A 25496-nucleotide genomic window follows, 5' to 3' on the forward strand; every position below is an offset into this window, starting at 1 on the left:
CTTATTAAGATATTGGGGTAATGAAACTGATCTCTTAAATAGTTTAAGTTTTCTTTTCCTTCTATTTACCATTGCCTTCTCTTTTACTTTCTGGAAAAAGTTAAGAAAATTGATGCCTATTGCTTCAATTTTACTTTTCTCAACTTTATTTTTTACTTTATAGACTGATGTGGTTAGGGATGTCCTATTGAGTATCTTTAGGTCTTTTTTCTTGGGTGACTCAGATTTTCCAGAGAAGACTTTTTTTTTTTTTTAAACTACTATCTACAGAGTGAAGGTTTAGCTATTAATGTTTTGGAAGAGGTTTGGGAATATCATACTTACTTAATTCACACACACAGACACACACAGACATGCCCATGGCTTTGTCAGGTTGACTGCTACTAATTCTTCAGAACAGATCAAGCACCACTTCCCTTGGGGAGTTCTCCATGATCTCTCTAATAGACACCCCCATGGAGCAGGTGGAGGCATCTCATAAAACCCAGGTTTATCTTTCCCTTAGCAGATATTTCCTTGCTTCTATAATTGCCTAGTTAGGAATTTATCCTCCTCCAGAATCAACTCTATCTATTTTGGATTTATTTACTCTTGGGAGTTACTAGCATATACTAAGTTCTATAGATTCATGAGTTATTAATTCCCAAGGCAGCCCAGTTAAGGGAGTAGCTTATACATGTAGGAGTCACCCAAGAGTTAGGACATCACCATAAGAGACTCCACTGTCATAGGCCACAGGCATCAATATTAGCCCTACCCTTGGCTGTGAATCTCCTCAACAAACCAGGGCACCCCACACAAGGCTTTCTCCTTAGATGTCTGGTTTTCTTTATCATATTTTATATGTATACCAGGAAAATCATTCAACCTACTTGTTAGGAGTCTAATGAAATATCTCCAAAAATAATCCCTATTGCTTTAAAATATGATGCTTCAGATACAAGTGAAAATCAAAATACATTGTTACTAAGGAAAACTGGGATGTAAGGAAACCAGGCAAGAAATAGCTTTTGGATGTAAGAATAATTCTATTAACTTATTTAGAGAAAAGTGTTGAAGAGCAACAAGCTATGAACAGGTGTCTGCCAGTGAAGAGTGAAGTTTGAATAAAGAATAGAAAACAGTTTGGGTAACTTATTTTTATAAAGCTTCGACTGTGACAGAATATTCTAGAATCTACATAAAGCTTTAAGTGAGCTAAGGCAACATAGACAAACAGTCTGATGAAGACCGACACTTCAAATGAATAAAGTTGTTTCATAAAAATCATCAGTTAGCCCAGCCTCCTCACCAAGGTATGAATACTATATCTAGGATTGTCTTTATAGAAGGCAACTTGGATCCCAATAAACACTTCCGAAGCCAAGGCTCTTGCTCTATTCCCAGACCCCAGAACTGACAGGTTGGTTTTAAAGTTAAAGTCACAGTGTCACTCACACTAGCTTTACCCTTGAGTGCTCCTAGTTTTGAGTATCACAGAACACAAATTTGAGCACACTAGACACAACTGAGGTACTTTATTAATATGATCTCATTGATTCCTCAGAACAACCCTAGGAGAATTTAGATTTCAAAGATGAAGAAGGTAAGTTACTAAGCAGTAGGAGATGCCACTAAGGGCTTGCAGTCAATAAGCAGAGAAGTGCCAGTAGTAGAGAGAAGTGTCAGGCAGTATTTAAGAACCTGGATGCCATATGACCATCTGGCACCCCTTATTAGCTGGGTGACCTTAAGAAAGTTGCTCAATCTCTCTTAACCTACTTCATAAGATTGTTGTTACAAGGATTAAATGAGTTAATATGTAGAAAGCATTTGGAACAGTGCCTGGCATGTGGCAAATACCATAGAAGTGTTTGTAAATATATACAAGGATGGCATAATCATGAATCAAATAGAGTTTTATCTGGTTCCAATATATATATATATTCTTAGACAAGATTCTTTAAGATGTTGACACTCTGATGTTTAAATATAGCTATTACATTTCTACATTTTTCTCTTCTCCCTACGCTTCTCTTTCCTCAAAGATCCTTAAAATACCTGGCTTCCAAAATTCTGCCCATTTTTCCAGGTTTTGTCCTCACTGAATTGTAGGACACCAAGTTTCTTCAATAATTCAGGAGATTACAGTGACTCCCTAGATTTGAGGAATGCTGTTTTTCTGATGTCTCAGTATCCAAAGTAGGATGCCCAGACTAGGAACATCAGCATCAGCTAAGAACTTGCCTGACATATAAATTCTCCAGTATCATCCAGGACCTACTTAATTACAAATTCTAGGGATAGGGCCCAGCAATCTGTATTTGAATGAGCTAATTGTGATGCAACACAAGTTTTAATGGAACATATGGCCCTAGTAAAGGTAGAGGCATCACACTGTTTATTAGTCATATTATAGTGAAGACTTATGGTCTCTTAGAATTTGGGCCTCCAGAATGCATCGAAAGCAATGTTGTGGCTTGAAATCCTCCTTTGGGTTGACTTGATTTGGACCCACTATTTTAGTTCATGATATAAGTTCACAATTTGTTGTTGGGCACACTGGATCTCCACACCCAACCTTTGTAACTCCTGAACATTTGTTAATCATGTCCTTTATGTCTTAATTGTGTCACCACAATGCCACAAAAAAAAGGAGGAAAAGAGCAGAGGTCCTTGGAAGACCATCCTCCTTCAGTCTAAGGTTACTCCATGAAAGCATTCCATGCATATGGTTGTTCAACTTGTCAAATTTCCTAAATGTTACCAGCCTGCATATGTTCATCCTATCCAGGAGAATAGATGAAGGACTTGTTTTGCTCCAAACCCTAAATAAAAGCTTTAAAAAAATACATTGTGAGCAGAGAAACAACGGATATTCTCTTAATTCCATATGTTCCTTCTTTTTTCCTAATCCTCTCTCCCAATAAGGAGGAAATAGCCTAGATGCCAGACATACTCTCAAAACTTTCAGAATATAGACTTAGCTCTGCTTAGACCAGTTCTTTTAATTTTACTGCAATATCTTCTTTTCCAGGTATCCCCATTTTTCATCTATATAGTAAGCACCTTTTTTTAAACTTTTTTAAAGAAGGGGAAATTTAAACTCAGAGACATTAAGCAACTTTCCCAACATCATATAAGCTAGTTATACTTATATTTAGGTCTGTCTAAATATATTCAGGTCACAGTGTTTATTACATATTTCTATTCAGGTCTGTCTACCAATGTCATACTTCACTGGCTATGTTATATTACTGTGTTACTCTTAGAGCTGTGCATGGCAGGACAAATAACTATTCAGATAATTTTTGAGCCCCTTGCTGTTTGAGACCCTATCCTTCATTCCAAAGAATACTAAACTCAATTACTGGTGGTCAAAACAACACCTATCCCAGCTACCAGAATGGTAATAACTTGGAACATCTACAGGGTCCTAGCATTTGGTGCCCTTCTAAAAGAATGTGTATGAAGACACATCTGGCCACCATTCATAATACCCTGAAGACCACCAGCCCCTAAAGAGGAAAGTCAAATGTAGAAGGGGCTGGAACACAAAGCCAATTGTCTCCTATTGCTCTCTTTCTGACTGTCTTCACAAAGTCAAGTCCTGGACTTGTTAAAGAGGTGATTCATTTCTCAATGGAAAGAATGCCAAAACCAACTGTACAAAAGATTTCTTTCTTCACATCCTTAATTTCTGAGGACCTCATATACACTTAATGTAATATAAGCTATTGTGAGTTTCCAGTTTGGGCATTCAGGTGAATAATGAAAGACTGGGACACTACTCAGGTTGTCTAATGGGCAGATTTCAAGAGAGTCCAATCAAAATTGACTGACAGAGACTCAGGGCTTTTGTATGTGTATGAAACAAGAACATAGGCAACTTTCAAACTGCAGCTTTGCACTGTTGTACCTTCTTTGCCAAATTCTTCTATCTTCCTAACTTGGTAGACCCAGTGGGAGCTTGCCTTTGATTCCCCATCTGCCTCATCCTCTCATATACAATCTACTTCCCTTCTGTACTCTGTGTCAAGGGCTGGCCAGTTTCCTGAGAGGATGATTATCATAATTGAGAAATTGATTATGGAATCCAAATAGTAAATTATACAAATAAATATGATGTTTCCATTTTTAAACATAATAGAAAATACTATTTTCATTTTTATTTTGAGAACCAAGATGTTCTTGAAAGAGTTCCAATTGTTTTGATATTTTGACTTTTAAAGTAGTATTAATGATGTATTTAATAGAGTCTTAGGACTCAGAAAAACAAAGACACAATTAAAAAAGTTCACTGTGTACTTTGTTTTGTGTAATCTTACACTAAACTTGCCAATCAGGAAACACTTTTACACAGACTGCTTGACTTTACCAATGATGTTTCCAATATACTATTGACTAGAAAATGAACATGTCTTTAGAACAAATATAGAATACAGTTTTATTTCAAAAGCAGAAAACATAAAGCCAAAGAAAAAGTAGTAGGACAATGTCTTGAAGTTTTTTTTTGTGTGTGTCTTGAAGTTTTAATCCTTCTTAGGTATGGACACAGGCTAGGAAAAATACATGACACCAAGACTATTGGTCTCTAGTTGTTCTTCAGTAGCAGACACTACTAATCATTCATAACACTCCTGACTGCTAATCCCAGAGACCTGGCCTTACAATACTTCTCAAAAACATCAGCCACCAACATTTACTCAAGTTGGCACAAACTTTTTGCCATTCTAGGCTTTGTGATAGGTTTACCATAATTTGTAGGAGTAATGGTTACTGTTTGGGTTCAGGGTTCTTAAGTGGAAAACAAGCAACCATATATACAATACTTCTAGCAAGGATTCCGTCTTAATTGTTCATTTAGAAAAGGAAAAAAAAAACCAGATTCTGTTTTTTTTTGATGGATCAGAAAATGGCTGCAGGTCACACTTGCTATGTATAGGGAACTATGGAACTGGACATATAAGGAGAGGTTCAAAACTCAAACATTTATAGATGGGTACAGTTGATTCAACTGTGTGGACTTGTATCAGATTGGTGCATGTTGAGACATTTACTTTTCTTACTAATTTGAAGAGTGTATATATGAAATCTGTCCAATATACTGTAGATCAAATGACTTACTACAATAAACTGCACTTTTTAATGGAAAGAACATAACATCTATGAAAAATCACAAAGAAAATCCACTCTGTTAATGTGGTTTTCTATAGTTAATGTTCTAAAAACAAAATGTTCTAATTGGCATGGACCTCAAAATTTGTCATGTTCTCATTAGTCTTGAGGGCAACAATGCTACTTTATACAGTTGTAACCATGAAAGAAGCAAAAGCCTGAAATAGGAGGTTAGGATTTTTTTTCTTTCAAACAAGCAGACAATTGCTAAAGATACATCATGACAAACAGGAATAACGAATTGAAATGATTCAAATTAATGTTTTATTTGGTAAAATAAAAATACAATTTATGAAAAAAAAAACAAACCACAAATATTGAGGATTTAAAATTTATTCCATTTAGAAATAAATATAAGAAGTTATAAGTGTCAACATTTACAATAGCTCCAGTATCTTTTCTGATAGTTTCAATTTATATTTAATATAGTTAATATATGTTCAAATCATATATATTCATACATACTCAACTTATGTAATTTGAACATATATTTTTCAAAGGACTGTGCACTAGCAAGAAGATTCTTTTTCAAACAAAGCAACAAGATAATTTTAAAAAATGAGCTAATGCAAAATTATTTTATAATCCTCCTCCCCACCACCAGCCTTCTTAAAGAATAAGGGTGCCATACATTTAATTTTAGTAAAGAAAAGATTCTACATAGTTGACAAACTTATTATGGAAGAAAAAATAAAAGAAACATGTTTGCAGATCCTTAATAGCAGATCTGAAATCATGCTCAAGAAAGCATTGCTTTAAGTACCCCCCTTCCATTTTTCTGCAAGGAAATGACCACTGGAGTAAACAATTATTTCATGAGACCTAGAAGGATAAGGGTGGGGTGCGGTTCATAAAGGGCCTTGGAAGAATCCTCTGGGAAGTGCTGAAAGAATTGCTGGTTCGCTCAGCTGCCACTTTCTCAGGGCAAAGGCACTTTCAAAGACAACTCATTGTCTGGCACAAATCCTGCCTGGGAGATTGAGAGCACTTCCCTGTAACCATGTCTCATCCTGGCGCTGGCAACCTCCTTCACAAAGCGCCTTGGTTTCACCCCCACAGACTCCTTTCCCACACGTGGTGAAATCTGACTCGCCCAGGTCTCACAGCCTCAGCTTCACACAGACTGGAGCTTGAAGAGGGACAAAGTTGTCCTTCCTTCCGCAGGGTATTTATTATCTTCAGAAGGATGAAGCCTACACATTTAGAGCAGAGCACCTCTGCAAGTTTCATTATCTAAATTTCTTTTACATCCAGTTTTGCAGATTTAATGTCTTTTGTTTCAGTGGTTGCCCTCATCAGAGAGATTGAAAGGAAATATTTAAAGGAAAAATTTACTTTTCAAAATCCACAAAGCTAAGTGAGAGTTGGGGACATGTAAACTTCCAAATAAGTGTACAAGGGTTAGTGCCTCATCTATGCTTCTGAAGATGCTAAAACCTAAATCCCCAAGGCTACTTTTCAAATACCCTGTGTCTTCCCTAACCTGGAAATTTCTGTTGGATTCAAATTAATATTCCCTTCAAGTTAACACATGACCTCTGGCCAGGTTACAGTTGCTTTTTTCTTGATTTAAGACCATCTTTTCTTTCAGGATATCTTTTTCAAGATTTTGAGATATTTTCTGATAGAGTATTGTTTTCTGAAATTATACACACACATATCTATAGATAGACAAATAGATGGCTATGTTAGGTCTTACCACAGTGGTTTTCAAACTTCTTTTGTTAAATTCTAATGCCAGCCAGAATTCATTGCATTTTGCCATCACTCAGGAAGTATATATAAAAGTGTGTGTGTTTGCATTTTTAATGACATAAACGTATCAAAAAAACATGTTTTACTGTGATACTATTCTAGTCTTCTTTACTTAAAATTTTATTGATTGCCACTTATTTTGTTGATTCAAGACCCACTAATGTATTAATAACTAGATTTGGAAAATAATAACCAGGTATTATGTATGTTGTTCAATCTGTGTTTGGATTCTGCATATTTTTACTCAAGTAGAAGTCAGAAGGTAAAAGTAGAAGCAAAGCACATCTCCAACTCTAATGTGTACTGGGGATCTTACTGAAATGCAGATTCTGGTTAAAAAGGTCTGGTTAAAAAGGTCTGCAGTTAAAAAGACTGCATTTCTAACCAGCACCCCGTGGTGGGAATGGATGGGACAGGGGGTAGCAAAGTCTATGAAGCGAGGGTCCAGAAGTCAGACTGAGAGGAAGGAATAACTGCAAGGGACACATGCCTTAGGGCTAATGTGGCCAAAGCAAGATCCTAAACCTTCTGCTGACGCTGAGACACCCTGAGCAAGTCCACAGACCACATGCAGTTCACTGATTGGCAAAAGCAAGCACCAATGTCCTTCAGTGAGTCTCTTGACATCAGTGTGATTAATCCTCTCCTCTGGGATCTTTACTCCACTTCTTTTCTTCATGATCAACTCCCAGTGAAAAGGGCAGGAGCAAGGCAATCCTATTTCTGATTACCTGGAAGCCCCTTTTGACAACTGCTAGATCAGGCAAAGCAGGAACAGCAGGAGAGGGTGCCAGCAGACAGGAGTGTGAAAGATTTATTAACATTGCATTTCAGGAACTTGTTAAACCGTGAAACCCGCTCATCAAGATGGACTGCACTCATAAAATACTTCTGAAAATGACAGAAGTAAATCATTCAAAGCATGATTTCATAATTCTAAACCATATAGTTATGATTCCCAAGTAGGAAATATTGACTCAGCAATTATAAGCGTTGCTGGTATGATATTGGGCTTCTGTACTTTCATATTGAAGCACTTGGGGTGTACATATATTGATCAAAGAATATTCTTGGTTTTGATGTGATTATCCTTTCTGTTCTCATTTTGTGTACCTATCAAGGGTAAGGCACTGTATTGCTCACCAGTGTACCCAGCCACGTACTATGTATTCTGTCCATATTTGGTGATGGCTAAATGTTTTGATAGATGAATGGATGGATGATGTCATTTTAAAAATAATGTTACATCTCACTATATATTAACAGATTTATTATTATAGTATATGCTTTATTGAATTGAGCAGAAGCCTTTGAGAGGGAGACAGAAATTTAAAATGGTTATTTCCAAATTACAGTTGTCCACAGTGTAGATGGGGAGAAGAGAAAGGAAAAGAGGAAAAGAATCAGACAGACAGACCAGGACAGTGATTCTTGATTCCTGGTTGCTGTCGGGCATTGGCAGGTAGATCAGAATATTTGATGGTTGATTATCAATAATCAACTAAGGAAAATATTCAAATTGTGAAATGCCTGCCCTAATATCACCCCCTCCCCTTCCATAAAAAGTGGGATCATAGTAGATTAGGCAACTCTAATTGATGAAGAATTTGGGAATGGGATAGATTAGGATTTGGAACAGATGTCTAAGGCAGTGTTTTTTTTTTTTTAAAGATTTATTTTTATTTTATTTATACAAGCACTGGGTACAGTCAGAAGCGTGGGAGGGCGAGAGAATTCACCAGAGCCAGAGAGGGGAGCAGAGCAGGCAGAAGGACTGAAGTACACTGCTGAGGGGAGCAGCAGACGGCAGGAGAGGTCTGCGCGCCATGTAGGACCCTCCTCCGGTGGCTGGGGAGCAGCCGGGATAGAACCGGCGCTGCAGAGGCTGCGGGCAGCTTCACAACCCAGCGCTCAACCGCTGCGCCACCGGGGAGGCCCAGAAGGCAGTGTTTTTTAATAGGGACAATGATGCCCTCTCCCCCTGACCCAGGGGAATAGTTGGCGCTATCTGAAGACATTTTTGATTGTCATATATCCAGAATAGAGTACTATTGGCATCTAGCAGGTAGCAGTCAGGATGCTGCTAAATCTTCTAGTCACTAGGAAGCCCCCATGACAAAGAATTATCTCCCCATAAATATCAATGGTTCTGAGGTTGAGAAACTCTACTCCAGGGGAAAAAGAGCATGGTAGAAGCATGACCAGGATGAGAAACTCTTAGGAGAATATACCAGGACCACTAGGGCATCTCAGGTGAAGAGTAAAATCTTTGAGAAAATGAAGACTGGAGAGAGATGAAGTGTCCCTAGCAGGGAGTAGGAGGTCTGTCTGTGCGTCGGGTCGGGGTCTGCTGCTGGGATTGGCTCCCTGATCTAGCTAAGGCGGTCTTTACCTCATGAGAACCACGCAGAAGTCCAAAGGAGGATGCCAGTGATCCTCAGGTACACATGGGGGTTAGGCATGTCCTGCAGGTAATCCACCAGTGACAAGAAAGGCTCACATGTAAAAGATGCCACTTGTACCCTGACTGTCCTCATGCACACCACTTCAATGCCCACCCGCTGATCTTCTGACTACCCAAAACTGCATCCTTTTGCCTGAGGCTTATTTGTGGCTGCCCAAGTAGCAGGCCTAAAAGGATAGGGAATGAATTGCCTCTGGAGGCAGTCTCAACATGCCAGATAGATTTTAGAAACCAATGTCTGACATGGGGTAACTATGAGACACTAGTTCCATGCTGTCTCCCAGAGTTCCCCAGAGTGACTAAGCTCCAAGTACCCACAGCAGTCACTGGTTTGTGACAGTTCCCACTGGCTGCTTTTTCTGCCTTGACTCCCTTCCCCACCCACCCATTGTGTTTTCTTGATCTCCCCAAATAACTTGCACTTGAATTTTCATTTCAGGGTCTGCTTATGGGGAACCCAAACTCGAATGGCAAATCTTTCAAAGAAATATTGAAATGGGCTGGCAGTCGTTGATCCTCAAGTTGCTCTAATGGGTCCAGGGCATCCTTCTCTAAGAGGGACCAAATTTTCCATCCCCAAGGTCTTGAACACTAGATTCCTCTGAGCTGTGGGCGTAGGACCCACTTGTTTCATACTATCAGAAGCACAACTTCAGGCACATTCCTTTCTCCCCCATTGAGAGAATAAGTAAAACCACATCTTTTGCTCAAGGATGACAGGGAATGCAAACATAATCCCTATTAGTCTCAAACACCCCTAAGGTCAAACTTTTGCAAGAACTCAAATAAGTAACAATACTTGACTCTGAGAAGGGGGTCTTATGCTAGTGCCGGGAAGAGGCAAAATGAAGGGCTCAGCCTGCCATCCTTCAACTGAAACTTTAATGATAATTACCCAAGGGGATTTAAAACCACAAAATAGCAAAAAATGAAATAGTTATTTCAAAACACTGCTAGACAAAGAAGAGAAACGAATCATAAGCCCCTTCAGGGCAAGGTTAAATCACTCATCTTCCATGTAATGCCAAAAATATTAAAGGAGAAAAAAATCCACAAAAAAAGCTGGGAGTTGTGAAAGATACCATGGGGCAATGTGTCCAAGGAGCTCCTCACATGGGCAAAAAGGACATTTAAAAAGAGATGGAGCTTGAAATGTTCCAGTCTTAGGATATTGTCCCCCAGACTCTCAAACCCATCACCTAAGGAAGTCCTTGCTGTCATGCAACTGGTGAACTGTGGCTGCCATGCTGAGGGTCTCTTTTCAGTAAATTCATTCTTCAGGATATTTCTTCATAAATCCTCAGAAGCTGTGCTTCTCAATTGTGGATTTTTGCTGCATTTCATCTCTGCAGAGAGTACCCACTTTGGGATCCTGTTTTCTTGCCAGCTTGGTTGAGGAGACGAGATCTTCTATCTCACTTCTTATGTGTGGATGGCTTTTTTTTTTTTTTTTTTTTTTTTTTAAGAGAAAAGAACAGCAGAGCTTTTCTGCTGGACAACCTATTCCCTTATTTATAATGCAGGACAGCAGGGCCTTGTAAGTGTATATTCTGGTTCATCTGAGGACACACGGTTGTTCATTTTAAAATTAGATTCATCCTAATTATATGAAACAGCCTACGTGTGGTTGGTCAAACAACAAGAAAGCATTACTCAGCACCCACCTACGGGACCAGTTTTCTAGATTCCACTAAACTTCTTCAATACACAGTCCCTGCCCTCTGGAAACTTCAAATCTAGCAAGGAAATATCCATCTCATTGACTGGAGACTGACAAGTGAAGAAAAACATAATAGTAAGTGACTACGTATGTCATATTACCTTAGGACAAAGGGCTGAGGGGAACCTTTGTTGAAGTAGCATGTTTCAGCATGGCTGAATCGGAGAGTATTTTGACCTCTATGCTAACTAGGGCTGGATTTCGGGAGCTTCCTGAAAGAAGGCTATTGGGAAGTCGGGCTGAAACAGAAGCAAGGAATATATATATATATATACTGGACTTGAAGGGACAAATTTGGATGTGCACAGCAGAAAAGCATCAGAACCCAGGAGGGGGTAGCTGCTATGAAAAAGGAAGCATGTTCAAGCCTCACATTCAATGCAAGTGGAAGAGTCAAATTTATGCTTAAGGGGCCAGAATCCTAGGCACAGGAACCAGCATTATCCTCATTTTCCACACTAACCTGAAGTTAGTTTTATTAACTTCAAGGGTTGACTATGGTGATATCTCCTGAAGTAGAAAAATGCAAGGTCATCCACAAAAAGGAAGTTTTTACCAATAAGCCTGTCATGATAATTTAAAATTAAATAAAGAATAATTCATGATGCAAAATGATTAAGCAAATCTGAAGGTCGACTTCCAAGTCTAGTCATCTGGACAATAGTGCCCCAGTGTGCAGGTTTACTCAACAATCAATTTTACAACTTTAGTAGTAATAAAATGATAATAAAATTGTTTTCCACTTATTGAGCTTTCACCAGGCACTAGGCATAGGCTAAGCATTTAATGACCATTAACCTTATTTGATCTTCACAATGCTATGAATTAAGTAACAATATTATTTCCATTACACAGATTGAGTGATATTCAAAGCAGCTAAATAACAGCTGCAAAGACCATAGATAGGAGGTTGCAAAATCGGGGATCTGACCCAGTGATTGTATGATGTCCACCACCCAGTGTCCCAATCTCTCCCCCCAGGACCCCAGCTCTCAAGGAATCCAGCATCCAGGTCCTTAGCTCCCCACTCCTCTATATAGTCTGGTCCAGTAAGGAAAGAGGGAGTCTCTCCATCCTTTTCTGTGACAGGATCTCAAAATAGGACATTATAGGTGCTCAGTGGTTAACCTGAACCAGAGATTCCAATGATGGGCTGGTAACAAATTGGGGATTGTTGTGAGCATTATTTGTCCCCTATTATAGAATATAAGAAATTGAAGGGCTTGTATATCTCAGAGGCATTATTGCGATTAACCTTTTAATACAGCAAAATTTAATTTTCAAAAACATTGCCAAATATCTTGCAAAAACAGATTTGTAGAATCGAAGACAGCCCTACCTAGGCTAACGCCCAGGCATATAATATTACTATTCACTTGTCCTCAGCATGATACTTAATCATTCTCTAGTCTTCTTTTTTTTAAAGATTTATTTTTATTTATGTATGTATACAAGATCTGCAGTGTAGGCCAGAGGTACACCCTAGAAGAGGTGAGAGGAGTCACCAGAGACAGAGTGGGAAGCAGAACAGGCAGATCCACTGAAATACACTGCTGAGGGGAGCAGCGGGTGAGACAGGTGAGACAGGCAAGACAGGAGAGGTCTGCTGCTCCATGTGGGTTAGCAACCTAGCAGGGGATCAAACTCACGCCACACTGGCTGCTGGGATTGCTTGCTAGCACTAGACTTTAACTCTTGAGCCATCAGAGAGGCCCCTCTAGTCTTATTTCTTAATCCAAAATGCATATACCCTTTGCGTTTCCTTGCTTCTAAGATATTTTAATCATAATTACGTGATAAGGTTTTTAGAAAGGTAAAATATGCATAGATAGATGGAAAGGTTTTCTTTGTTCTTTTCACTTACTTCACTTTTATTATTCATGCCCCTTTTACATTTCTTTCAAGGGAGGCATTTGTACAGACCTGGCTGAATATTTAATAAAGCACATTTAAATTTGGGAAGCAAACAAGGTTTTTTTTGTTTTGTTTTTGTTTTTTTTTACTAAAAATAGAGACTAGAGGGTTCCCTTTTGTAGTAAGTAATGATCAGTAGGACAAATAACTAGGAAAATTAGTATTTTTAGTCAAGATATTATGTAATGAGTCATTTATTTAAGCAGTCCAAAGCTCTGTGAAATGATTCCAGGAAAATGGTTTCGATACCTCTGTCAACACACCAAGAATCAGCTCAGTTCCCTGATGTTTCCACTTGAAATTTTTGTGCCCTTTTTAAAAATAAAAATGGCATGCTCATAAATGTGCCAAAAGTACAAGGATTAATCAGCAAGCTCCCAATAATATGTGCATATTAGGACCAACTTAGATCTACCAAAGAAATAAAAATAATGATCCCATGAGAGTGAGAAGGAAGTGAGGAAAGAGAATTAGGTCAGATAGGAGGGTGGTATGGCACCAAAAAGAAAATTGGGTTACCTCATTGCTGTAAAGATGTTTCCATCACTTGACAATGGCTTTATTTTTTTAAAAAAGATTTATTTATTATGCACATAAGAGCTGGAGTACACAAGGTGGGTGGTGGTGAGAGGATTCACCTGAGACAGAGTGGGGAACAGAACAGGCAGACTAACTGAAGTACACTGCTGAGGGGAGCAGTGGGCAAGACACGAGAGGTCTGCTGCACCATGTGGGTTGCTCCCTGGAAGGCCGGGGATTGAACTCGTGCTGCAGAGGCTGAGGACAGCTTCACAGTGCTGTGCTTAACCCCTTGCGCCACCAGGGAGGCCCCTCGACAAAGGCTTTAAAAGTAACAAGACAGTGTGGTGATGACAGTCAGCCACATGAGAATGAAAGAACCTAGTAGCACAGTGTGACAAAGACACCAAACAATTCTTTCCCTCCTTTCCACCGTATAAAGTCATTGCTGGAAAGCAATTGTGCAGTTATTTTCCACCTCTCTTCATTTTTGGGTGGGGGGAGAGGGTGCACATAATTTGCTCTCAACAGTAGAATTGAGCAGAATGATTCTATGTCACTTCCAAGCCCCGGTGGTTCAGAACCCAAATGCTTCTCCACTCTCATTCCCTTCTCAATAATTTGCTGCATTGTGCATACTACTGTGGAAGCCATGAGCTGAAGATGGAAGATCCCTAGATCAAGGGAACTGGGACTCCCCTAAATCACTGCAGAGCATCGCACCCAGTCTGTCAGGAACAACTTTCAGCTTCACATTAGTGAAAAATAAACTCCTACTTTTTTTGAGTCACTGTGCATTTTTAATTTTATTTCTAATGTAGTCGGTGTTTTCCTAACTAATACATGTAGCAAGAAAAAGTGATCCTTCTTGAAGTAATGCATATAATTTAATTTTGCATGGAATTTGATATAATTATAGATTTTTTAGGTTAATATCGTGTTGCCCAATGATAGTAGTAGCTACTGGCCACAAATGTCCACTGCAGGACTTGAAATGCAGCAAGTCATAGTTGAGATGTGTTGCTAGTATAAAATACACACAAGATAAGGAAGATATAAGAGTAAAATATCTCACTAATATTTTTATATTGATTACATGTTAATATTGTGAATATACTGAGTGAAATAAAATCTAGGGTTGAAGTTAACTTCATTGATTGTTTTTTATTTATGATGTGACCACCAGAAAATTTTAAACGATGTATGTGGCTCACATGTTCCTATTGGACTGGTGTGGGGTTAGCAGAGTGTTAAGAAACTACAATCTACCATCTGTTTTTGGAACTAAAGTTCTATTGGTACACAGCCATGACCATTTACTTACATGTTATCTATGACTGCTTTCACTCTATAACAGCAACATTGAATAGTCTTAACAAAGACTGAAAAGCTAAAAGTATTTATTATATGGTCTAATGCAGAAAATGCTTGACAACCCCTAGGTTTAACTTGGAGGGTTAACTGTTTCATGGCTAAGAATATTAAAGCTCAGATAAGGTAAGAGACTTACCCAAAATAATTTTATTCTTAATTATGTGGTATTTCCATAATGTTACTCTCATTCATTCATTCATTCATTCATATTCTGTACCCATATCCAATTCTGATTAATAAAGAAATAAATTCCCTATCCATTACAACAAAAACACAAAAGTAAATAATGAATCTCAATACAACAATGTCAATGCTAATTCCATGTAATAGTGTAGAATTATCTTTCTGTCTGATGTGGGATCTGTAGGCATACATATATAATAGCAGAGAAGCCCTTGAAGTAATATACAGTAATGAATACACTGTGAGATAGTTTTTAAATTAAGCATCATTTGACAACATTTTGAAGAGAATCTATCATGTAATCTGTTTTCAAATTAAACTTGAAATTCCCCCAAATGTAGAGCCATCTTGCTAAAAATATTCAATATTGGAATTAAATTAGAAAATTTTGCCACATCTTGGAGAGAGTGAAATCTGTTCCTAAAGACTTCACAGCAACATATAACTGCCTTGGTTCTGGCTGCCATCATTGCTCAGTGGATTATTCTAAGAGTCTTTTACTGGGCTCATCATTTCTAGTCTCTCTCCCACTCCAGACCTATTCCAAAGAACTCTTCTAAAATAAAAATCGGATTTGCTAAACATTCTTCAGTCTCTTCATGCTATCAAGACAAAGTCTGCTTCCTTATCATGGCCTGGAAGCTCTTCATTAGGTGGTTTCTACTTGCTCCAACAGCTTCATTTATTGTCCTTTGCCTATCTGTCTGGTTGGGATCCTTGCAATTCCTTAAATGCTTCATTCTTTTACCCTCCTTTATGTTTACATATGGTCATCTTCCTGCCTAGAATTCACCCCATTACCAACTGTGGATTTACATAGACACTGTGCTTATTTCATCACAGAACCATATTAATATAGAATTTACCTATTTAAGTATTAAATCTATTATGAATATATATAGTTAATAGTTAATTCGGAAACTGAGCACATGCAATGAAGGCAGGTGATGCTAAGACATGAATCCACACATTCCCACTCCAAAAGCCAGGTCCTGAACTCTACACCAGTAGTTTTCACTGGGAGTGATTCTGTCTCCCAAGAGACATTTGGTAATACATCTGGGACATTTTTGGGTGTTGCAATTGGAGTACTGGATAGTGGGGGAATTACTTGCCTAGTGGAAAGAGCCGGTGATTTTGCTAAATAGCCTACAATACACAAGACATCCCTTCACAGCAGCAAATCATCTGACCCTAAATGCCAATAGTTCAGAGGTTGAGAAACACTATTCTATGCTAAACTGACTCCTTTAGATTGCACCAGCACACTAAAACAAGTATTTTTAAATGCTAACCACGGTGTCTTGCTGCATAGCATAGAGCTTGCATCCAGCAGATGCCTAATCATATGAGATGGATGGATGGAAAGACTCCAGAAAAAAAATAAAATGTTTGCTTATTTTAAGGCTTGTTTTTTCAGACGACTTCAATAAAGATAACTGATTATATATTCTTAGCTAATAGTAAATATAGACTATATTCCAGAGCATGCCTTCACCTTGGCAATACCTTACATTTACAAATTTAGAGTGTGAGATTATATTAAAAAGTCAAATGCCTATGCTTTTCTTCTTATGAGGATTCAGAGAGACAAGATGTTTTTCCAATCTCTTACAGTTAGTACACTACAGGATACATTCATATGTTTATTATTCACATAGGCCATAACTTAGTCTTAAAACTACTTTCTGTCTTTTTAAATTAAAAGGCAAATAGGGCCTCCCTGGCAGCGCGGTGGGTTGAGCGCTGTGCTGTGAGGCTGTACACAGCCTCTGCAGCTCTGGTTTGATTCCTGGCCGGCAAGGGAGATGCCCACAGGGCTCGGAAGACCTCTCCTGTCTCGCCTGCTGCTCCCCTCAGCAGTGTTTTTGGTCCTTCTGCCTCTTCAGCTCCCTGCTCTGTCTCTGGTGAATTTTCTCACCCTCCTGCACCTCTGGTCTGTACCCCAGTGTTTGTATAAATAAATAAAATCTTTAAAAAAATAAATTAATTAATTAAAAGGCAAATAATATAAGAATATACAATTTTATACTTTCCCATATTGTAGCTAAAATTCAGATATAAATACCTATTTTTAGATATCTAATGATAGAAATAGAGCAGAAATTATAAGGACGGTTAGGTAAAATTCAAAAAAAGTAAATAAAAACACAAGGCAGAAACATGTGAATTAATACATTTAAACATCAAAAATAAAGTCAAGAAAATATGTAATCTATGGCAACAAATTTTTAAAGTAGCAGCAACTTAGTATGCTTTTTATACTACTACATCAATACTTCAATAATAGTAGCTTTAACTAGTGTTCAATACAAAGGTATGGATTTTTTGAAAAAGCAAAAATGTTCCACTGCTCCTTTGCATTGTCACATATTATGAAATGTCATAGTTCATTCAAACAAACAAGACTAATTTTTTAAAAGTATAATAACATGAATTGTTCTTCACAACCTCTTACATTGAACTTTAGCCGTTTGAGGTTTATAATCACACATAAAAATCAAAGAATATGGTGACCTTATTCTTATTTAAATACTTAAACTTATTTTAGTATTGCTACCTGCTCAGCCTCATTAAGATTCATAATGCATATTAGTCTTAAAATGGGCTCTGAAAACTCTTGCACTAAGTTGTTAAACTAGGATTTCCCAAACACAATCGCCCATAGAGCAACATAAGTAAACAGTGGAAGATTAAACTAAGATGAGCATCTGCCAAAATATTCAACAGTAGGGAGAAGGGACTAAAAGTGATGACAAGATTTGTGGCTGGGAACAGCAATGTGTCTATGACACTTTTCCCTGTGATTTGGGAGCTGGGACCCATAGGCCAAGCTAAAGACAAATAGCACCTTTCTCACTGTAGGTGAGAACATGACACAGACTTGTCCCAGTGGCATATTTTGCATGTGTGGACATGCAAGTTGGTGAGACATTTATGCAGATGGGAGAGAAATATGAAAAAGCTGACCCAATCCTAGTCATGACCATTATCATCAATCATTCTTTTTTGAGCAACAATTTTGTGCAACCATTGCTGAAATCAGGGAAAGCAGAGTGTTAGGAGAAACAAATAGTAAGAGGAGAATAGCTAAACCAACTTGAGAACCAGTGAACTACATTTGCCATAACAGTCAGAGTACTTGGTTGGGTTTCTGGATGTCATGGACATAGATTATGCCATTAAAACTATGACCATTATCTGCTCTCTCCTCATCATAAACATTCCTGAGTCTCCAAAGCAGTCACCAAGTGTATTTCCCAAATCAAGAAGATATACCTACTTGTTATATGTGCCATAATCTCAGAACACACATATATGTGTATGGATGTTTTCATACATATTAGTACACGTGTCACATATGCATGTATATATATATATATATATAAATATATGTATGTATGTATATATTTGTTAGAATGTCTGTCAGGATGGAAAAGCTACAACTCAGTTCCTGGGACAGAGTCAAGGTTCTTGGGTCCCAATTCCAGATTCTCCTGACTTGCCATTTGCAAAAGATACTGAAGTTCAGAGTGTAGCTTGGATTCTCACTCAATAAAAATAGTACTGCACACGAAGAGCTGCCAGTACATAAAGTCTCCAGAGTCCCTTGAAACTAGAACAGTATGGACCAAACAACATTAACACTGAACACAAATCACCACTTTATCTGTCAGCTGGCTAGACTCTTGACAGAAGAGCATGGAAATATATTACTTGTGGTTCATTGATTTTGATACCCTCCCCCAACTACTACCATTTTCTTAAGAGCCATAACTGAATACAAGATTGGGGACTTATGGTAGAGAGTGAACATCTATAATCAGAGACTCATTGTTCTAAATATAGTCATACCCACAGTAGTTGGATACCAAGAGAATCCTGGGTGAATCCCGGTATACAACAGAATTTACACTATTATACATAGGCTATAGGAAACAGAAAACTGTCATTTACTCAGATTAAAATAACTTCATTCCATCAAAGGGGCATATGAGGGGCCCCAACATATGTATCCATTCCATCACAATAGAGATCACTGCAGAATCCTTTTATATTAATAGATGCATGTGTCTCATAAGCTCAGCGGGTTTTGCACTGATCTGCAACATGACTAGAATATAGTAGATACACAAATGTTTGTGGGCTGAATGAGAAATCCAATCAAACAATTAAAATGACATAAAATAAAGTACAGACTTAACTTGCTATCCATCAATGAACCAACGAGAGTACTAGAAGAAGTCTTTTCAGCAAAATAGTTACGATATGGACATATGGTGCCATCCATGCAGTAAACATTCACTTTGGGCAAAACAAGACAAAAGATGACGTTTGCTACCTGTATCAGAAAAAATAAAGTGCTGGCCCTTCATGCTTCCAACAAACATTTCCCTATGTTCATGAGTCAGAATGCTGCTAGGTTCTGGGGTGTCAAGGATAAATGAACTTATAGAACCTCATCACAATTTATAGGGGGAAACAGAAATGGAAACAAAACCACACTGCCCTGTAGGGTAAGAACTATACAGACTAAAGCACAAAGCATCAAGGCCACCTGCTCAGAGAGGTTTATGGCCAAAGGGTCATTTTCAAGTACCTGGCTAGCCTGTCCTCTCAGATTGCTCTAGTCAAAGGCTTGGCTGAAACATTGGATATTTGAGAAAGTTAGCTTAAAGAACATGTTAACCATTCATTTCTCTAGGTTTTCTAAGCTCTATTTCTGTACTGGAGACAATCGCCAGAATCTTGCCTCTGGACTATGGCAGCTCAGGCTCCCAAAGATAAACTCTGACTGGGTTGCTTTTCATTATGCCTTCTGCATTTTCCATTCCCTGGAGGGTTGGTAAAAGATATGACCTTATAAGGACGTTTATTCATTTTCCATAGAACTGAAATTCAAATATTAGCCACTATATGATTGGTGATTTCATAGGCATATATATCAGTTGCCAGGCACTATATTAAGCAATCTGCGAAGGTTATCTGATCTGTCCTTACAACTTTAACGCAAAACTGTGCCCCGGCGGTTCCTCTTTTTTTCAGTTAACCTTGTTATTGAGCTTAAAGCTAAATTAAATATTCAAAAGCAATAAGTACTTAGGATTTCAGCTTAATTATCTTTACTCCTCTATAAGATTTTGATCTTTTTTTCCTGTACCATTTTTACCAGGCTGTTTTGTGGAATTTTTATTATGTATTTTCCCAGATCCATTTACGAAAGTACATACTCAATAAACAAAAACAAATAATCATAATCATGAATTGCAATTTATTTTTTAGTCTCAATTGTTAAAAGAGTTTCCATGAATAGCTAATTTGAAGATGACCTCTTGGGTATCACATCTCTGTCATTTGAAAACTCAGATAACGCAATATTTCCCACAATCATCTGGTTCAAAATTCTGTTTATGAAAGTATAAAAAAGGGTAAAGGGGAGAGGTTGACTGACAACTTACAACATAAGGAAACTACCAGATTATTACCAAATTTACTACCATGGACAACTTCTGTATTGAACTGTCAGTCCCATTCTACACTTTCCGAACCACCACCTGTGTTGACCAGCTATACCAACACATGCCCTTGGTCACTTAGGGCTGCCAAGGCCAGAGACACTGCCAGAACCTGCTGAGTGAGAAAGGTATTGCTATCACCCAGTGATGTCTCCTCCCTGGAATTTCACTCTTAATACTGACAATGTCTCTGGAACTCATAAAAATTCTGCTGAAATCCTGGGAGTTGAAGGTCAGTGTCTTCAAGGAATCAAGGTAACATGGAAGACAAACTGCTACTGTTGCTGAGGATTTTTGTGTACTTAAGGCAAATGCCCCCAGGAAGAACTCCCAGAAATAACTCTCTGCATTGTCACTACACAGAATGGGGCTTAGTTTCTGTCAGAAAAAGGGAGGAAGAGAAAGGGAAGTGGGGGGGGGAAAGGGGACAAGGTGGAGGGGGAAGAGCTTAAGAGCTGGGGTTGGGGAGAGAGAGCGAGAGCAATTGATTGAATCATATATACATGTGACACAGAGATCTTGACATACTCAGCAGGCTCAGCCAGATACTTTTGGGAAAACACTATTTGTGCACAACTGTTCATTTATTCAACATAGATTTGCCTAACACCTACTGGTGTGCCAAGCAATGTTCTAGATGCTGGAGACTTAAGAGTAAATGAGGCACTCAATACTCTTCTTGTGAATTCTATATTCTAGACAGGGGAACAGGTAATCAACAAGTATCAAATGAAATGTGAGATTCAGATTGCAAATAAGAACAAGAAGGAAAAAAAATGGAACAAAAATAATAACATGATGATTTTGAGAAAGAATGGGAGGCTGCTTTGCATAATTGTCCAGGAATTTTTTTTTTTTAAGAAAGTGACACATTTTCCAAGACTAGGAGGAACTAAAGAAACCAATCACCTTTACTCTTACTGCCATCAGAAAGGTGACCTTATTAAGAAAAGAAATGTGCAATCCCATTTGTGGCTCCCACCACTCCTGCTTCAAACAACTGCAAATATCCCAGGAAAGAAAGAAATCCACAACTATTTTGCCTGTAAGGAAATTTTAAGAAATCATCTTTCCCCCAAAAATCGTAGATTAAAGTTAATTCATACCTAGCACAGAATGTATAATAAATAATCTAAAAAGGGATTAATAAAATATTTAATCCTTCCGTAAAGTCAACTGCTTTATTAAACAATATTCCAATGTCAACGAAGTTACACCTTTACATTGTAATGCCAACAGGAATTGCTTCACACACACACTAAAAAACAAAGCAAAACAGTTCTGTGGCTATATTCAGTATCATTTACTTTCACTCACTGAAAAATAAAAGGAAATTATATTTACTAGCAGATGGTCCCAGCTAAAATATACAAAAAAAAATTCTTTGAAATTCATTAAAAATAAGATTCTGGTAGTATCTGTTTAGCATTCACAAGAAATAAAAGGCTGTTTACCAATGGCTTCCCCCATAGTACTTCAAACAGATCACGTACTATTAAATTTGTTAGTCAATAAAAAAAGCCAACTGACAGTGAAAATCTGTAAAATTGTCCATTACTCAAAATACTTTTCACCAAAACACCTTAATTCATGTTTCCTACTCCCTGAGTTGTTTCAGAATAAGAGAGGTAAGCAGAAATGAGTTAGGGAGGAGATCAGTCATCAAGAATGTGAATATTCGGAATGAATCATGGGACATTTTGACTAAAATGCGCTTTTCATTACTTTGTAAACAAGCCCATGGTGTATATATTGTTATAATGTAAATAAGCACACCACACTAAGGTCAAATAATGTGAAGATACAGTCCCACAGGTCAACATTACCCAATGCAGTTGTCACTATAAACACTGTTGTAGTCTGATATTATTAAAGTAGCCAATCACCTTTACTCTGATTTCCATCAAAAAGGTGAGCTTACTAAGAAAAGAAATGTGCAGTCCCATCTGTGGCTCCACGGTGTTGTGCACTGTTCAAGGAATGCTTCATTTTTTGAACTTCAAAATAGGTCTTTAAAACAGAATGTCGCTGACACCTAAGACCAATGGCATGCTGAGAAGAAGACTTTCACATATATTTACAAATTAGGGGTAGTGCTTGAATTTCCCACATTCAAAATGTGCATGGAGAGAGGGTTGATGGAAAAGAAAGTCTGAACCTGTCTGTTCAAGTTAACTCCTTTCTCATTCCTGCCTCACTTTAGAACTGTTAACGTTTCTAGACCCTTCCTTAAAATTTTTCCATTTGGGGGAAATTATACATTTAGCCTTTAATAAATAAAAATCTCACCCAGTCCCCTGCCCATTCCTCCCCCGCCCCCCCCAAAAAAAATCAGAAGGCTTAAGAATTAGCACTAATAACAATCGTACAATGACATCCTCCAAAATAATACGGCACACTGAGAAGGACGAAATCCATTAGGAGTTACCAAAAACCTCCAAATTAGTTCTTTTCAGAGGGGTCTGGGGGCTTGGGAGGTGGGGAGGCACACAGTTGGCACAACTCCTATTATCAGAACCAACTCGAGGCGACCCAGAGGAAGATGCTGCGTCAAGAGAAGCAAAGCGAAGAAGCGCGACCCAGGAGGCTCGCGAAATCGCCACGGATTCCCGAGGAGGCGGGGAGAAGCCAAGTCGCCAGGCACCGGCCGCAGCGCACGCCAACATTCAGGATTATTCTCCTTTCCAAACCCCGGAGTTCCGGGGCAGGAAAAAAAAGGGGGGATGGGGCACCCACAGTCCCTTTAAACCACCTCTCCCCTCCCCCGCCCCGGTGTCTGCCAACCTTTTCCGAACCCCCGTGTCACAGAACTTCCTCATCATGGAAACTTCCACTCGGTTCGGCGCTGAGGATGCCAAACTCCATTTCACAAGGAGCCTGTCAACAGCTGGGCTGGGGGTTTAGGGCGGCACAGAGACGCGGCGACTGGCGGGGGATCCAGTCACCCCGCTTTTCCACAGCCCACGCCGTGGCTCCCCGACTGCCACCGCGCGATGCCCGAGCGCGAAAGGGCACCTCCTTCCAGACCCGGGGCGCAGAAACCCCGCGGAGGCAGGTAACCAGGCGGCTGACACCCCCACCACCCACGCCCGCCGCCCGCCTGAGCGCGCCGAGCGCCCCCGCCGGCGCCCCTCAGCTTCCCGGGACACCCGCATCCCCCTTCAGCCCATTCTTCTGGACGGTCGGCACGGTCGCCCCCCGCCTCCTGCCCCCGCGCCCCGCCGCCACACACCCCCCTCACCCCCGCGCCCCCGCCTGCGCGCCGTCCTCTCGCCAAATTACCAGTGCCCTCGAGCCTGCTGGGTTGAGCGCCGCTGCCGGGGAAGGCAGCCTGCGGGCACTTGCCCCGAGCCCGGGGAGCAGAAGGTTTCCTTTCCCAGCGCACTCACATTATTCATGCAAAGTTAATCCCCGCCGCGTCACGGCCGCCCGCCCGAGGATGTGCGCCTTCCTTGGCCAAGCCCCGCAGTCTCCACCCTCCTCCGCCCCCTCCTCCCGGCGGCGGGGTCCCGGGAGCGCCGGCGACGGGCCGTCGCGAGAGTCCAGCAAAATGTCAACTCCTGAGGCGCAGAGGCCGCCCCAGCCCGGGCCGCCCCGGCCCTCCGGGACCCCTGCACTTAGATAGGCGCAGGAAGCGAGGGGGGCCGGGGCAGCCTCGTTCCCGCCTCGCCCGGCCCCCCGCGCGCCCGCGAGCCCGGCCCGCTCCGCGGGCGCCGCCTTACTCCGGGCCCCGGGCGCCCGCTTCGCGCCGAGTCTGCGAACCGGCGACCTGGTTTCCCCTTCAGCCCTCCCGACTCGCGCGGTCGGGACTCGCGGTCCGACTCGCGCGGCGGCGGCGGCCAGGAGCAGGCAAAGCGGGCGCCACCAGGGGCGCAGCGAGGAAATGGCCTCCCGGCCGCACGCCCAGGCGCCGCCGCCAGCGCCCCGGCCCCCCGAGCCCGCGCCCGACGACCCCGCCCGGCCCTCGGACGTGTGGGCCGCGCCGGGCTCGCGCGCCCCTGCCCCGCGTTCCACGCACACGCCGCCCCTGGGCTGTCCGCCTCCGCACCTGCCTCCCCAGGTTGGGGCGCTCCCCCCCAACCCCTCCCAGGCGCGGCCCTGCCCTCCCTCCCTCCCGGGGTGGCGAGGTCGCCGTGGGCTTGGTGGGCGCGCGTCCACACACCGTACTGAGTGCGCACGGATGTTCGCGTTGGGGCGTCATTCCTGTAGTAGGCAAAGAGGAAGGAATGGGGGACGAGCGCCAGGGGAAGGGGGAGGAGGTGACTTCCAGAAACACAAGCTTTTCTTTGCCCGCCCCGACGAGCGCGGCCCAAGTCGCCGCCCTCCGCGCGCTCACTCCAAACCACTTGTGGCGGCGCGTGTGAGGCAGACCCCGCGCTCCGGCTCCTCCTGGGGCCTCCGCCCGCCCAGCCCTCTGGCCTTTCTGTAGCCCTCACCACTCCCCTGGAAGGGAAGTTTGGAAAATACCTGGTTTGCCCTTGAGGGAAGACACTCCACACCATTTTGCGTTTCCTGAGGGATGCGTGCAGGGGTGAGACACTCCGCACCTTCCACAAGGGCCGCCCTATTAATTTTTTCTTTAGCTTGGATATGTACAAATAAAACCCGGAAGACAAAATTGATTTGTATTTTGGAAGCTTTCTGTCCCAGGCAAATAGGGCTTTCTAAAATGCCCCAACCTCAAGCCCGGAAGGCTTGGAGAGGGAGAAAGTGAAGCAGGCAGCAGCGTTTTGAACTAGAGGAATACTTGGGAAAATACCCAGTACCCCCCAAAGCCTACATGTAGTCAGCACGAAGCTATCGTTGCAACCAAACTATTTTGAGGGCAGAGTACAATTATTTTCTTGTAGACAATATTAAAACAATTCTGACTTCATTATTCAGTGTACACATT

At 40.7% G+C, this 25496-nt stretch overlaps 1 protein-coding gene across 6 annotated transcripts in view; it reads right to left on the reverse strand.

Annotated features, from left to right (window-relative positions):
* The window catches only part of THRB (thyroid hormone receptor beta), a 309616-nt gene extending 284496 nt beyond the window's left edge, over positions 1-25120 (reverse strand). For 3 of the 6 annotated variants that reach the window (XM_054692811.1, XM_054692817.1, XM_037525176.2), the window contains exon 1: positions 23885-23985. The gene's annotated coding sequence lies outside the window, so the exon portion shown is untranslated. The other 3 variants (XM_054692808.1, XM_054692803.1, XM_054692799.1) reach the window with 3 other exon arrangements.
* Between the last annotated feature and the right edge of the window lie 376 nt (positions 25121-25496).

The sequence above is a fragment of the Talpa occidentalis genome, unplaced genomic scaffold (assembly GCF_014898055.3).
Source record: "Talpa occidentalis isolate TD23 unplaced genomic scaffold, MPIMG_talOcc4v2.1 talOcc4.10, whole genome shotgun sequence".
In the NCBI taxonomy this organism is placed as follows: Eukaryota; Metazoa; Chordata; class Mammalia; order Eulipotyphla; family Talpidae; genus Talpa; species Talpa occidentalis.